The sequence below is a fragment of the Petaurus breviceps genome, unplaced genomic scaffold, assembly GCF_028583685.1.
Source record: "Petaurus breviceps papuanus isolate PSGF00001 unplaced genomic scaffold, PetGlider_PUasm1.0 186, whole genome shotgun sequence".
NCBI classification, from domain to species: domain Eukaryota; kingdom Metazoa; phylum Chordata; class Mammalia; order Diprotodontia; family Petauridae; genus Petaurus; species Petaurus breviceps.
Window position 1 is genome coordinate 15,387,119 of NW_027185798.1, and position 14,859 is coordinate 15,401,977.

The following is a 14,859-nucleotide window of genomic DNA, read 5'->3' on the forward strand; positions in this document are numbered from 1 at the left end:
GGTATTGCTTCATCATTGGTCCTCAGTAATTCTGGCTTTTCATTGAATTGAGCAGTCCCTAAGAACGCCAAGCTTGACAACATCATGCGAAGATCAGCTAAGAATGACTGGTTCTTTTCAGCAACACAATGTTCGAAGACAAGTACAAAGGACTCAAGAAGGAAAATACTATCCCTATCTAGATAAAGACTTGATGGATTGTGAATGCGGATCAAAGCATATTTTTTTCACTTTATTTTTTTCTCATGAGTTTTTCCCTTCCCTTTGGATCTGTTTCCTCTTTCACAACTGTGACTAATATGGAAATATTTTTTACATGATAGCACAAGATAAACTATATCAAACTGCCTACCATTTTTAGAAGAGGGAAGAGGAGGGAGAGAGGGAGAAAAATCTGGAACTGAAATTCTTGTAAAAATGAATGCTCATAATTTTCCTGACATGTAATGGGGGGGGGGGGGGAGAAAATACTATAAAAAAAGAATGCCAAGCTTGAGAACTCTCCCTGAAGACAGCTTATAAGTAAATTAATAATATGACTTTGATAGATCTAATCCTAAATATAACTCAGGGCTTGTTTCTCTGACAATTATCTGAGAGTTACTATTCCCTATCCTGCATTTAAAGAGACTGAGTCCCAGAAAGGGTAGGCACCTAGTTTAGGGTCACTCAGTGAGTCAGTGATGGATGTGGGATTCAAATCCATTTCTCTCAACTTCAGGAGCCAAGTTTTTCTTTTCATCTCATATGTCATGCTGAATGCTCCCCAAAGCCTTGGAGATGTCATTCTCCATCTGAAGATGTGCCTCAGTGGCCCATCAGTGATAGTTACACTCTCCCATCCCTACCCCAGGGGTGGGGAACCTGTGACCTCGAGGTCAACGTGACCCTTTAGGTCCTCAAATACGGCCCTTCAACTGACTACAAACTTCAGGTTTCAAGGGCCACACTTGAGGAACTAGAGGGCTACATGCAACCTTGAGGTCTCAGGTTCCCCACCCCTGTCCTACCCACTTAGGTTAATGGCAGAACTGTAAACAGAAAGAAGTGGGACTTTGCCCTAGACCCCAAGGAATTTGGAGGACCACAAATTGGTCTTGCCGGTATGGAGGGATGGGAAGAAGGCTAAAACTGAAAATGACACCCAGAATGCAAACCCAAATGACTGGAAAGGATGGTGATGCCCTTGATGGTATAGGGAAACTCAGAAGAGGGTTGGGTGGGTTTGGGAGGAAAGATCTTATAATAAGATACATCTTGCAACCTATTCATGACTCATCCTTTGTGACCCACCTTATCCTATTCTAAATGAGAAGGGGGAAAGAAGGGATATTACTGACTCAGAGCCTGATGTCTAAGAAGCACCTGCCAAAGACACAAGGTGATCTGGGGAATAGATTATGAGGTTGGGCATAGGGGAGAGGATTTTCCCAGCTCCAGTAGCTGTTGCTGAATTAGATTATGCCAGTTTGTAAATGCTCTGAGGAGCACCTTTGAAGAAGAAGGGAAGTTGAAAGTTAGAAGAGTGGAGGGAGGGAACAGAATGGGGGTAAAGGTAGGTGTATTTGTATCGGAGATAAGGGGTGAGGAGGTGGAGCAATGGATAGAGGCACCAGCCTGGAGTCAGGAAGAACTGAATTCAAATTTGGCCTCAGATACTTGATGTGTGACTCTGGGCAAGTCACTTTACTCTGATTGCCTCAGTTTCCTCATCTGCCAAATGAGCTGAAGAAGGAAATGACAAACCATGCCAGTATCTCTGCCAAGAAAACTGCAAATGGGATCAGAGTCAGACATGACTAAAAAGACTGAACAACAAAAATTAAGAGATAAATCCCACAGCTCTCTACCATAGGGAGGGATACAACCCACTTTCCCACCCTTGGATTGGTTGATCACACAACCCCTGAGGTCAGACCACCATTCCTTTGAGGTTCAGTTCCAGCACCTTCTTTGGAGATCACTGAATTAAGCTTCAGAAGGACAATGTTAGCCTACTTGTAGAGGTAGGTCATTTCAGAGTTCTGTTGTCATACTTGGTCAAATGGCCTGGACTCTCAGAATAGCCTCAAATAGCCCACAATTACCCCATGCTGGACACCATCCTATCTTCAACCCCACTCCCTAAAATCACAATGTCTCACTGTGGGCTGGTGTAATGTAATGCCAAGCAAAGGCAACTTCCCAAGGTTCAGAATACCAGCATCGGTGCTCACCATTTTATTCAGTGACAAACCAAGAACAGAGAAGATCAAAACATGACATCATTCCAAATACAGCATTTACTAAGGGTGATTAAATAATCTCCAACCTTCCAATCATTCAATCAATTACAAAGTCTCTGTTCTAAATACTTCTCCACCCCTAGGCTATACCTTAATTAAGTCCACCACAAAGCCCCTCTTCTCAAATGGAGATTAGTTTCCAAACATAAGGTCAAAAGTTCCCCACCCCTGGATCACAATTGAATCTACCCCAGAGTTACATCAAGTTTAAACACAGCACTTAATACCCAAATGGAGGTCTTTTCTTCATCTTGACAGGAGGCAAGTTCTCAGCAATCTTAGTTCCTGGGGAGACAAGGCTTAGCAAGGCCATAAGATACATTGCCAGTCCCTTCATTAATTTATCCTCTGTCTGTAGAACAGTCCTAGAACCCCTGAACACATTAGCAAAGCCCTCTCCCAGGATTTCTGTAAACATCCAACAAGAAAATCCTTCTTCAGGGCTTCCGAACCAACAGAAAGGTTCCCAGACCCCTGCAACAACAGCACTGTCCTTCACCAGTGGACAGTATTCACTCTGTCTGCAGGACAGTCTCCAGACCCCTGCAACAACAGCACTGTCCTTCACCAGTGGACAATATTCACTCTGTCTGCAGGACAGTCTCAGGGCTTCTTAACCAAAAGCCAGGTTCCAGGACTTCTTCAACAGGCCTGTCTTTCACCAGTGGACAAATCTGGCAAAACAACATCAAAACAGACAGACAAAGTACCAGCAAAACAGCCATGTCTCCTCAGTCCTTGGCAGCTCAGGGGGCAGATCTCAAAAGTCCAGGGCAATTCAAAGCGGCCACCAGCAATTCTCTTAGTCTCTCTCTCTCCACGAGGTGCTGCTTCCAAAAAAATCTTCCGCCTCTCTCTTGTCTCTCCAAATCTACGTCACCAGCTCCTCCCAGTTCAGGACTTTCTTTTCACATCAACAAGTCCATCCCACAGGTGGGATTAACAAGCTCTGGGTTTTAACACAATCAATTTGAAAACCAAGCCAATACAGGGGAATCTTTAATTGCCATTACTATCACAGCTGGACACTAAGGGGTCATTCTGCTCTTCCCCCTTTAGTCCCTGGGGAAGGCTGCCTCCCAGACCCTTTTCCTCAAACTCTTCCTCCCAATCACTCAACAGACCCTCATGTCCCAGCTGCCAGACTCCAGATTTCTGGCCAACATATAAACAGAACCAAGCGGGAAATTCCATATCTAAAGGAAATGAACAACATAAAGGAAAAGCTGGAAAATCAAACCATGATTGGAAACATATTGTTGGTGACCTTGTTCCACCCTCCCCATGTACCTCTGGGATTCTTTCCCCACGTTCTTGAACAGCCTGACTTTAGGGATAGGGAGGAAGGGGGCCACTACCTTCCTCTCCTGTCAGCTTGATCATTTTCCCAGATGGCCTCCCAAAATGACATGTGGCTCTCATTTGGGGTCATGTGGTAGAGTGGAAAGAGAGTGCTGAATAGACTGGGAGAGACCTGTTTTGAAATCCTGGCTTGGGCGCTCATTAGCTGTGTGTGACTTTGGGAAGTCAGTTTCTTCATCTTTAAAATGAGGATAGTAATAATCATAGTATCTATATCACAAGGTAATTATGAGTTATTTCCTTTGCTCCAGTGAAGAATTTTGAGGAATAGACAGCCCCATGGTTTGTTGATCAAACTATTGTTATTTATTGATGGTGTAACATTAAAGGAATGGGTTCTGGTCCCATGGGACTGGAGCACTACCTTCATTCTCTCTCCCCGAGTGTCCCTGTGCTCTGCTAAGCTTTTGGTTCTGATCAATCTTAGTTTGGGGGGAATATGGCCTCTAATGAGGGGTAGGGTAGGCTTTCTTCTTTTACCTTCGTTGACTTATTAAACCCCAACCTTGACACCCCAGGGACAGATTATTTAAAGCTTATATATTTTCTCATGCCTTAGAGGTCTCTCTAAATTGACTCCCTCTAAGATTCTTCATGATGATAAAATTCTCAGAGGTCATCATGTATAATAATCTCCCCATAAAAGAATGTAAACAATTTAACCTTGTTTAATTCCTTATGATTTTTCACTCATGTTTACCTTTTTGTGCTTCTCAAGTTCTGTGTTTAAATGTCAAGTTTTTTATTCAGCTCTGTCTTTTTATGAAGAATCCTTGAAATTCCTCTATTCATTAAATATCCATTTTTCCCTCATAGGATTATACTCAAATCTCCAGGGTAGGATATTTTTTGTTGTAATCCTAGATCCTTTGCCTTCTGGAATATCATATTTCAAGCTAGTGGTAGCTGCTAAAGCTTGTGTGATCCCTGCTGTGATTTCACAGTGCTTGAATTCTTTCTGGCTGCCTTCAGTATTTTCTTCTTGGCCTGGGAGCTCTGGATTTTGGCTACATAATTCCTGGAAGTTTCTTTAAGGAGGTGATTAATGCATTCTTTCAATTTCTGTGTTTGTCTCTTTTCCTAAGATATCTGGGCAGGTTTTTCTTTATGATTTCTAAAAATGTATCTAGGTTCTTTTCTTGTTTATAAGTTTCAGGTAGTCCACTGATTCTTAAATTATCTCTCAACCTGTTGTCTTGGAGGTATTTTACTGCTTTTTCAGTTTTTTAACTTTGTTTTATTTCTTGATGTCTCATGGAGTCATTAGCTTCCATTTGGCCAATTTTAATATTCAAGAAATTATTTTCTTTAGTAAGGTTTTATATCTCTTTTTCCCAGTTCTTTTTTTTTTTAATCTTTTTTCCCTAGCACTTGCCTCTTTTCCCATTCTTTCTTCTACCTCTCTTACTTGGTTTTAAAAATAATTTAAAAACTTCTTTTTAATACTTTTAATAATTCTTTAACTCCTCTAGAAATTCTTGTTGAGCTTGGGTCCAATCTGCATTTTCTTTTCTTTGAGTCTTTGTTCATAGATGTTTTCAAGTAATTTTCTTCTATGCTTACATCTGTCATGATAGTAGCTCTTTATAGTCAGTTCCTTCTTTTGTTAGTCTTGGGTTATTCTCCCTTCTGAGGGGAGGTAGGACATCTAGCCTGGGCTTCTGCTCTTTTATGTTTTTCTACTGCTTTCTGGCAACCTACAGATTTTCAGTGCTTCCAAAGCAGTGTGTTCTGGGAAGAGGCTTGTTTACTACCTTCGTGGTCTGACCTTTGCAAGTTGGGTCTATTGGCTTGTGTATAGTCAAGTTTCAGGAGGTTGTTGCTGGACTCAGTCACTGTTAGCCCACTGAGAGGTTCTGCAGGTTCAGAGTGACTGAACTGCTGGGTCCCCTTCTATCTGTGCCCTGCCCTGTTTGTTCCATTGTAGGCTTTTGTGCTGGAATAAAGGTTGGCACTGAGTCACCACTCTGCTCCTGGACTCAAAGTCACACAGTTTAGTTTCTAGAATTTGGTCTGTGCTTAGTACTCAGCTAGGCTCCTGGATCTGTCACTCAGAATCAGTTGTCAAATGGTCCCCTTTCTTGATCCCAGAGCTAGGTTCCCTTTCTTCCCCAGTGCTTCCTGAACCCCCTTGCAGTCTCAGGAATGCTCGGCTGTGGCCCCACCCTAGTGTCTGCATACCTCTCTGTCAGTATTCCTAAACTGCCCTAGGCTAGAAAAATGACTCACTGTGACTTTGCCTTGACTTTTCTGTTCAGAATTCATTCTGACTCATTTTCAATATTATTGAGGAAGAGGTATGCTAAGGAGCTAAGGCAAAAAAGAAATTGGGTTCTCTTACCCCATCATCTTGGTTCCCCCCACACTCCAAGTCTCTGCAAACAGGGAGGGTAAAGAGATATTCAATATACAATATGAATAGGCCATGGGCAGATATTTTGTTTCTAAACACAAAAGAAATGCTAGATGTAAAAAGCACAGCAGGTTGATAGAATAACTTCAAAAGGGGCTTCAGTAACTTAACTTATAACTATGTTACAACCTGCTGAGGTGCTGATACTTAAACCTTGTCAGAACATAAAGCAGGCTTTGGGAATGCTAATAAACATTTTGTATTTAACTTTGGCTCTACTCTCTCTCACAAAGTTCATATCTTCTGGCAAATCAGACCAGGGGCTTGGTCTCTTCTTATTGAAGGCTATCTACAATGAAGAAGCTCATTTTTCTGACAGTAAGCTTTATTCAACTCACCGAAGACCTCTGGCTATCTTGACCTCACCAGGGGGTCTCTAAATCTGGAGGCATCTAACTCAAGTCATTGACTCAGGAAAGAAAACAAAGGAGCAAAGGCAACAGGGGCTTAGGCCTAAACTTACCTGGTGGAATCCACTTGTACTTGTTTGTTATTCATCCTTTGTTCTCAAAAAGAACCAGTGACATCAGGAGGGTGATGTCTTGACTTGGAGTGATTCAGGTTTAAGTGAGACAGAGCTGTGCAAAGCCATAGGTTAGGATGACTGGTGATGTCCCTGAATGCCCTTCTTTGCTCCATCTTCCATGTGAAAGTGGTACCCATGATGCTGAAGTGAGGAAACAAGGGCCAGTCCAACTCCCATCCCCCACTAAAATTTCAGAGTTAAATGATGCCTCCTGGATTGTCAAAGGAAGAGAGAAGTTGTTTTTCTGTTGAACAAATGCCATACCACTGTCACTGAGCAAGACAGGGTTGCCAAAGTGACAAGTCTTTCCAGCACTGGGCCACCATATGGACAGAAGTAGCCATCAAGGAAAGCAAAGGCTGTCAGATCATTCTAGAGACTCCGTTTTGGGATCCAGTTTAAAGATGATTTATCAGTGATTAATATCCAGGGAAGTTTTATCTCATCCCACTCTTTAATCATAGTACTAGGACATAGACATAGGAGAGTGACTCAGCAGGACTTCTGTGGAAGAATGGTTTCTTCTAGATATAGCCATTGGTTAGACTGATGTGAATGAATAAAAGGAAAATGGACTCCAACCTAAAAGGGGGTTTTGTCGTGGAAAGAACTAAACTTGAGAAATCAATAGAACATGCAGTCCATGTTACATATGTCTAGTTCTACTATGCATTTCCTAATTAAACCCCACAATTGACTTAAATTGTATGCTTAAATTATGACCTTGAATGAGGACACATGAGTGGAACAAACATGTTGAAAAGGAAAAGGAAGAGATAGAGCCATGCAGGTGGAGACTGAGAGAGAGACTTAGTGATACACACTCCTAGATAAGAGCCCCAAATACAGGAATAGTCAGGAGGCATGGGTGATTGACAGCTCTATTATCCCCCCCCCCGCCAGGGTCCCAACTATTTACAGAATCTTGACTGTTAAACTAATTACGTATGAACTCATGAATCAATCTAGCTGCTTCTGCCTACATGCCTCGCTCCTGAGGGGAAGGGGCCTAATCTGACCAAACTACAAGGGTAGAATGAGATAATGTATGTAAAACATTTCATAAACCTCGAAATGCCATACAAATGTGATCTATTGTCTCCAAATAAAACAGTTTTAGGAGGCCGTTGGTAACCTCACTGCTGAAAGACACCACTGGAGAGTTTTCATTCCTGGAAAAGGATGTGCCTGAGAGAACGGGGGAAACTTCCCCCATGACCAGGACACTCATTCCCATTGTGTACTTTACTTAGGTAACTTACTGTGCATATTTGACAGTATCTTCAGAATACTGATCAAGTAGTAGAGGAATTCTTGATTATATAGAACCAGGCCCCAATCTACTTTGGGTAAACCCAGGTTAGACTAGAGATTCCTTCTAACTCATTTATTCACTCATCCAATAAACATTTAAGTGCCAATGTGTTCCAAGCATAGTGCTAAGATACAAAAAGACATCCTGCGATTTCTCAAAGCTGCCCCTACTAACAGCATCCCACTCCAGGGCCTCATCGTGTCATTCCTAGATTTGCTGTAATGGTTTCCTAACCGGTCTCTACACCTGTAATTTCTCCCCCTCCCATCTGTCCTTCACACCACCGCTAACTTTGTTGTTATTGTTGAGTAGTTTCAGTCGCGTCCAATTCTCTATGACCCCATTTGGGGTTCTCTTGGCAGAGATACTGGAGGGATTTGCCGTTTCCTTCTCCAGCTCATTTGACAGATGAGGAAACTGAGGCACACAGGGGAAGTGACTTGTCCAGGATCACACAGCTAGTTATTGTCTGAAGTAAAATTTGAACTTAGGTTCACCCGATTCCAGGGCCAGCACTCTATCCACAATGCTACCCAGCTGCCCTGACTGCTCACTTAATTTTCCTAAAATTCAACTCCAACTCTATCACTCCCTTGCTCAAAAGCCCTTATGTAAGGTTCCCATTGCCCACAAACTCAAGTCCAAGCTTCTTGGCCTGGCATTCAATACCTTCTATATACAATCTGTCTCCCAGCCTACCTTTCAAGATTCCTCTCTCATTGCCCATTTTTTCTTTGCATTTCCTCACCCCTCTTTGACAGATTCCCTTGACTCTGTGGTATAGTGAAGAGAACCTTGGATCAGGTCCCAGGGCCTGGGTTCAAATCACAGCTCTGCTACAAAAACTACCCAAGTGATCTTGGAAAAGTCATTTGCCCCCTTTGGGTCCTCAGGGCCCAGGGATGGTCTTTACTTTTATATATATATATCCCTAGTACTTAGCACAGTACTCTGCACATAGTAATTGTTCAATAAATGCCTTTTAATTTGTTCATTCATTTGTTCTTTCATTCACTCACTCATTCATTCATCTTCCTCCTCTCTCCCATACCATGTGCTTAGCGAATGTCTCCTCATCCTGTGTGAAAAGAAAAAAACAACAATGGAGTCAGGGGGCCTGGGTCCAAAACCCATCTCTGACTGTGCTACCTTGGACAGGTCACTTCCCTTCCCAGAGCTTTAGTGTCTTCATAGATGTAAAACAAGGGGGTTGGACTAGCTGGTCTCTGAGTTCTGCCCCAGCTCTAAATATAACAATATCAACAGAAATAATGATGCTGCTGACAGCTAGCATTTATATCGGGTCAGCTATGTGCTGAGAGCTTTACAATCATCTCATTTGATACATGATCTTGTGTTGTGAGGAGCCCTGTTGTAAGGGTGGGTGTCACAAGACAGGAAGTGTGGTGTAATAGGGACTGGTCAATGGCCCTGGAGTCAGAGGACATGGCCTTAGATCCTACCTGGGTGACCTTGGGCCAGTTACTTCCCTTTTCTGGTCCTCAGTTTCCTCACCTGCAAAATGAAAGTGCTGCACTAGATGGCGGCTAAGGTCTTTCCCATTTCTAAAGTCACACTTTAATTATTGTTATTATTCCCTTTTTGTCATTTATTATTGTTATTTATACTATTATTATTCTTATCACACACCTTCCCTGATGCCTCAAGTGGGGATAATAACAGCACTTACTTCCCAGATCATGATGAGGAATAAATGAATTAACATCTGTAAAGTGCTTTGCAAAGCTTAATTATTGTTGTTGTTGAGTCATTTTCAGTTGTGTCCAACTCCTCATGTCCCCATCTGGGTTTTCTTGGCAGAGGTACTGGAGCATTTTGCTTTGCCAGCTCCTTTTACAGATGAGGAAACGGAGGCAAACAGCCTCAGTAAGTGTCCAAGGTGGGATTCAGCCTCAGGTCCTCCTGACTCCAGGTCTGGCGCTATATGCACTATGGTACCACCTAGTTGCCAACACAAGCCTTAAAGTGCTGGATAAATGGCAGCTATTATCATTATTACTCCCATATTTCTTAGATCATAGAAATTCAAGGGCCCTCAGATGCCACTAGTGGCAACCTCCTCCTTTAACAGAGAAGGGAACTGAGACCTAGGAAAGGATGCCCCAGGTCACCCAGGTGAGTTGTAAGCCTGAGTCCTCTGGCTCCAGAGTCACTGATCTTTTTCCATTACACTGAGCTTCAAGTTTTGTGACACCCATCCCAGAGTTCCTTAGAACCACAGACCAGTTGAGATGGTTTATGTAGAGGTGACCCTGGGTCCTTGAAGGCTCTCAGAGCACAAGTTTTGGCAGGTCCTACCCCAAACTGGAATGACTTTAAGTGCATGTGTTTGGAGGACAGGAGGAGAGTGGGAGGGCATGGTAACTGCTAGATCTGATTTTTGTCCAGACCCAGCTGAGTTCAAAGAGGTTGTTCATTGAGAAGTTGGCCAAGCCAATGAATTGGTTCAGTTACAGTAGTCCATGTTTGTCAAATTGGGATTTTGATTGGAATCTCTGGAAAGAGGTCTACATTGATGAAATCAAGAGTCTTAGAAGTCTGGGAGACATACTATTATCATCCCCCTAGATGGGATTATAAACCATCTAGGTCTAGAATTATAATTATAATAATAATGGTTCTTATTGTTGTTATCTCAGCTTAGAACAAACCCAAGCCCAGAGAGCTTCCCTTCCCCTTCTCTATCTGTTCAACTGCTTGAGAGACAACCAGGCTTGGAGGATAGAGCGGTGGCTGTGGAGTCAGCAAGACTTGGGTTCAAATCCTTCCCCTGACACTTACTAGATATGTGACCCTGTGTGAGACACTGACATTCTCTGAGTCTCCGTTTTCTCATTTGCAAAATAAATGTGTTGGATCACATGCCCTGATCCAGCTATACATCATGACCTAAGCAGTCATATTTCACCCATGGATTGTTAATTAAAGTAATTAATTAAAAGTGTCTTTAGGTATGCTCAGCAATCTGCCTAGTACCATCCCCTTTCCTGTGCTCCAAAAGCAGACCACCAGGAAACCATCCCCTCTCCTTTTCTGTGTAAGCTCCTTGAGGACAGGGACAATCCCTCTTTGTCTTTGTGTCCCCAGCACCTAACACAGCACTTGCTACACAGTTGGGCACTTGTTAAATACTTACTAATTTTAATTGATTTGTTCTGTATTTGTTTTCTTGTTCCTGAATCTATTTGGGCTCTAAGCCTAGGGACATTAGCAGGAGAGAATCCTAGATGTGTAAGCTGTAAGTACATCTTGTAGGGGAAGGAAAGATGAATTCTTTTGTTCACATGTAATCATTTAAGCCAAAGCTTCTTAACCTTTTTTTGTCCCTTCAGCAGTCTGATGAAGGCTGTGGATTCCTTCTCAAAAGAATGTTTTTAAATGCATCAAATAAAATACAGGATTACAGAGAAAGTAAATTCTATTGAAATACAGCTATCAAATTATCTATTATTATGTATTATTAATTGTATATTATATTTTATTTAAATTAAATTGTATTATTTACTTATGTGTTTATATATTTATATTTAAGTATATATACATACACATGTACATATACATACACACATAGGTTCACAGACCCCAGATTAAGAACCCCTACTTGAAGGGATAGACCATAGTGGGATACCTAGCTCCCCTAGGCAAAGGTGATTCATCCATTGAAGCTTGCCCTGGATCTAGGCTGACACTGGATCTGACCCATCCTGAGACACTTCCCTGCCCCTCACCCCTCCGAGACTCTTGCCTCCAGTTTCCTTTTCTTGGCTCAGGCTTCTGCTGTATGACTCTGACTTTGCTCTTCTCCAGTCTGGTCACCTGCTCCCTTCTTGGAATCCTCCCATGCTCCTCAGGGCAGAGCTGATCACTTCCCATTATAAATTCATAGATATATAACTGGAAGAGACCTCAGAAATCATCTGGTCTAACTGCCCACCCCCCTCATTTTACAGATGAGGAAACTGAGGCCCAGAGATGTGGAAGTGACCTGCCCAGGGTAATCTTGGTAGTAAGCAGTAGAACCTGGATTCAGGTTCAGTGACCCCAAGTTCAGAGTTCTTCCCACTGTATACCCATGACCATGAGTGGGCTAGCCCAGGTACCCCAGCTGGGGTAGCTTTGTTATTCTCTTTGAGCCCTAGGTAAGGAGTAGAGGAAAGCAGAGGATGGTAAATCAATCAGCCCCTTTCCCTCAGGCCACTTCTACTGTGGCCTTCTGAATCTCTGCTCTATTGGGAGGTAGCTGACTTTTTCTTGGCATTTTAAAGTTGTAAAGTCCTTTACACACATTACCCCCATTTGAACCTGAAAGTCATCCTGAGAAGTAGCTGCTATGGGTATTATTACCCACATTTTGCAGATAAAGAAGCTGATACTAGGAAGTTAAAATGACTTGCCAGTGGTCCCACTGCAAGTCAGTGTCAGTGGCAGAATTGGAATCTGGATCTCACTTGATTCTCAGTCTAGTTCTCTTTCCACAATACCAGAGGTTCTTAACCTGGGGTCTATAAACCTGTTTTTTTTTTTAATTTTATAACTGTATTCCAATATTACTGATTTTCTTCACAATCTGATATCATTTTATGCACTCATAAATCTTCTGAGAATGGAGCCATTTGCTTCACCAGACTGCAAAGGGGATCATGACATAAGAAAAATGTTAAAACCTTGTTCCTTTCCTTGCTCTTTTGAAAATAAAATGTCCTTCATCCTTGGTCTTTTACACTCATTCCACCTTCTGGAAATGACCCAAATCTGGCTTTCCTCTGAGAATGTCAAATCCATCAACAGCCCCCTTAATGGCTAGACCTCTCATATCACAAGACTCACGGGGCTCCTCTCCACAGCTGCTTTCAGACTCCAGGTAGGCCACATAATGACCTCTTCTCCTTAGGTGGTTCATGCCATTCAATTATACTATAATTCTTGCCACCATGATCTATTTGACTTCCTAAATATACTCCTACCGCCCTCAATAATTCAATAAACCAATGAACTTGACTTACAATTTCCTCTCCACTCTATTCCCTACATTATCCTTAGGGAAATCATTATGCATATTGGTGACCCTTCTAATAGTCTGGATGCTGAATTCCACAGCTTTCTTAAATCCTGAGACCAGAGTCCATTTGTTTCAACTGGCACTGTGTCTAGGGCCTGTGAAGAAGTTTCAATTACTTAAAAAAAACTTAAATATACAGGATATCCCAAAATTCTTACTGCAGTTTTGATCTTTAATAGCTTAAAACTGCCTTAAGACTTTTGGGATATCCTGTATATATTTCCGTGTGTGTGTGTGTGTGTGTGTGTGTGTGTAAGTGTATGTGTGTGTGTTGTATTGTTCGTGCATGCATGTATATGTTTCTCTGTGTGTGGAAAACAGCCATTTTGGTTTCATTAGAAATATCGAACAAAAATCACTTGATCCACCCTGCCCTGGATGAATGTTCTAAATGAAGCTAAATGAAGTTCTAGGATAATTTGCAGGTTTCCAGTGCTAGCTAGATTGAAAGAAATGGAGGAGTTGAAAGGAACTTTCTCACCTCAACCTAAATAGCAAGCGTACTTGATGTAGTAACATCTAGAAGAATATTATGTGGCTCAAAAGATAGACTTGGCGTAAGGGCATTGTGCTGACTGGCTAAGTACTAGCTTTAGATTTGACTCACCAAAGAACTGAAATAACCTTGATGCCATGGACCAGATGCACAAAAAGGGAGGTGACTATTCCCCTGCAGGGAAGACACTACATAGTAGTTGTAATCCAGCAGAGGCAGAAGATGGCAGCCTAGCAGAGAAAACTCACTCAGCAGGAAGTGCTTTCCCCATCTTTTAAAAATCTTTATTAGGGACAGAACCCACAGACAAGAAGATGGGGGGTATTTTTAGAAATTAAGGTGATAAAGAAACAAAAGATATCAATAAAAATAAGATTTTTTTTTTTAAATAGCCCAGTAGATAACCCTAGCAGCTCAACAGAAGAAGCAGCCCAGCAGATGACATCAGTAACTCTTTGGGGAAGCAGCAAAAATCAGTTTCAGAGGCAGAAAGTAGTTCCAGCTGGGATGTAGTTCGATGATCATTTGTTGTCCTAGCTATGAATGTTTATTATGTTTGTTCTCTTTTCCATATGTGTTTCTGGCCACACATTTCCTTATCATGAGTATTTTTACTCTCACCAGTAGGAAAGTGGGACAGTGTGCTGCTTTATGTATGGCTCAAGCTGTGATTTTCCTGCTTATTTTCTCCTGCTGTTATTGAATGCCTTTTTACTTCAACTAATGTGTCCTTTGACTTAGTGTGAGAAAATAGAAATATCAGTGAGGCTCATGATTTGTAGATTAAGATACCACATTACTCTTTGAATATCATGGGATTCAGCTCACAGCTGAAGGGGCCTCTGTACAAGTGTATAGGACCTACAAAGACCTTCATCTTTCTCACATGCTGTTCATAGACTGCCTTCATCTCCACTCTCCCTCAGTCATTCACGGGGACATTGTGGACATACTTTGAATCTCTAATATTCTGGAATAGTGCTGTGCTCTAAAAAATAATGAAGGGGATGGTTTCAGAAGAAAAACAGCAGACCATCTACACCAACATATTTATAACAGCATTTTTTAAGATAACAAAGAAAATGGAAATAAAGTAGTAGCCCATTGAATGGTGGATGGCTGAACAAACTCCCTTATGACATAATGGAATGCAGAATAAATAGGAATATTGCTGTGGTATAAGGAATAACAAATATGATAATTTCATAGAAGCATGGGAATTTTTATAGGAACAGATGAAGAATGAAATTAGCAGAAACAGGAAAACAAAATACACAATGTTTTCCAGCTAGTCACCCCCATTCGACACGGTGACCACAATAATATAAATGGAAAGAATAATAAGAAAAAAAACAAAACTCAAGGTTGTGAAATTACAAGTA

At 41.7% G+C, this 14,859-nt stretch overlaps 1 protein-coding gene across 1 annotated transcript in view; it reads right to left on the reverse strand.

The window, feature by feature from the left end:
• CHCHD2 (coiled-coil-helix-coiled-coil-helix domain containing 2) overlaps positions 1-3,570 on the reverse strand; it is a 421,648-nt gene extending 418,078 nt beyond the window's left edge. Inside the window, exon 1 of the mRNA XM_069089571.1 lies at positions 3,565-3,570. The gene's annotated coding sequence lies outside the window, so the exon portion shown is untranslated. The remainder of the gene's footprint in view (positions 1-3,564) is intronic.
• Between the last annotated feature and the right edge of the window lie 11,289 nt (positions 3,571-14,859).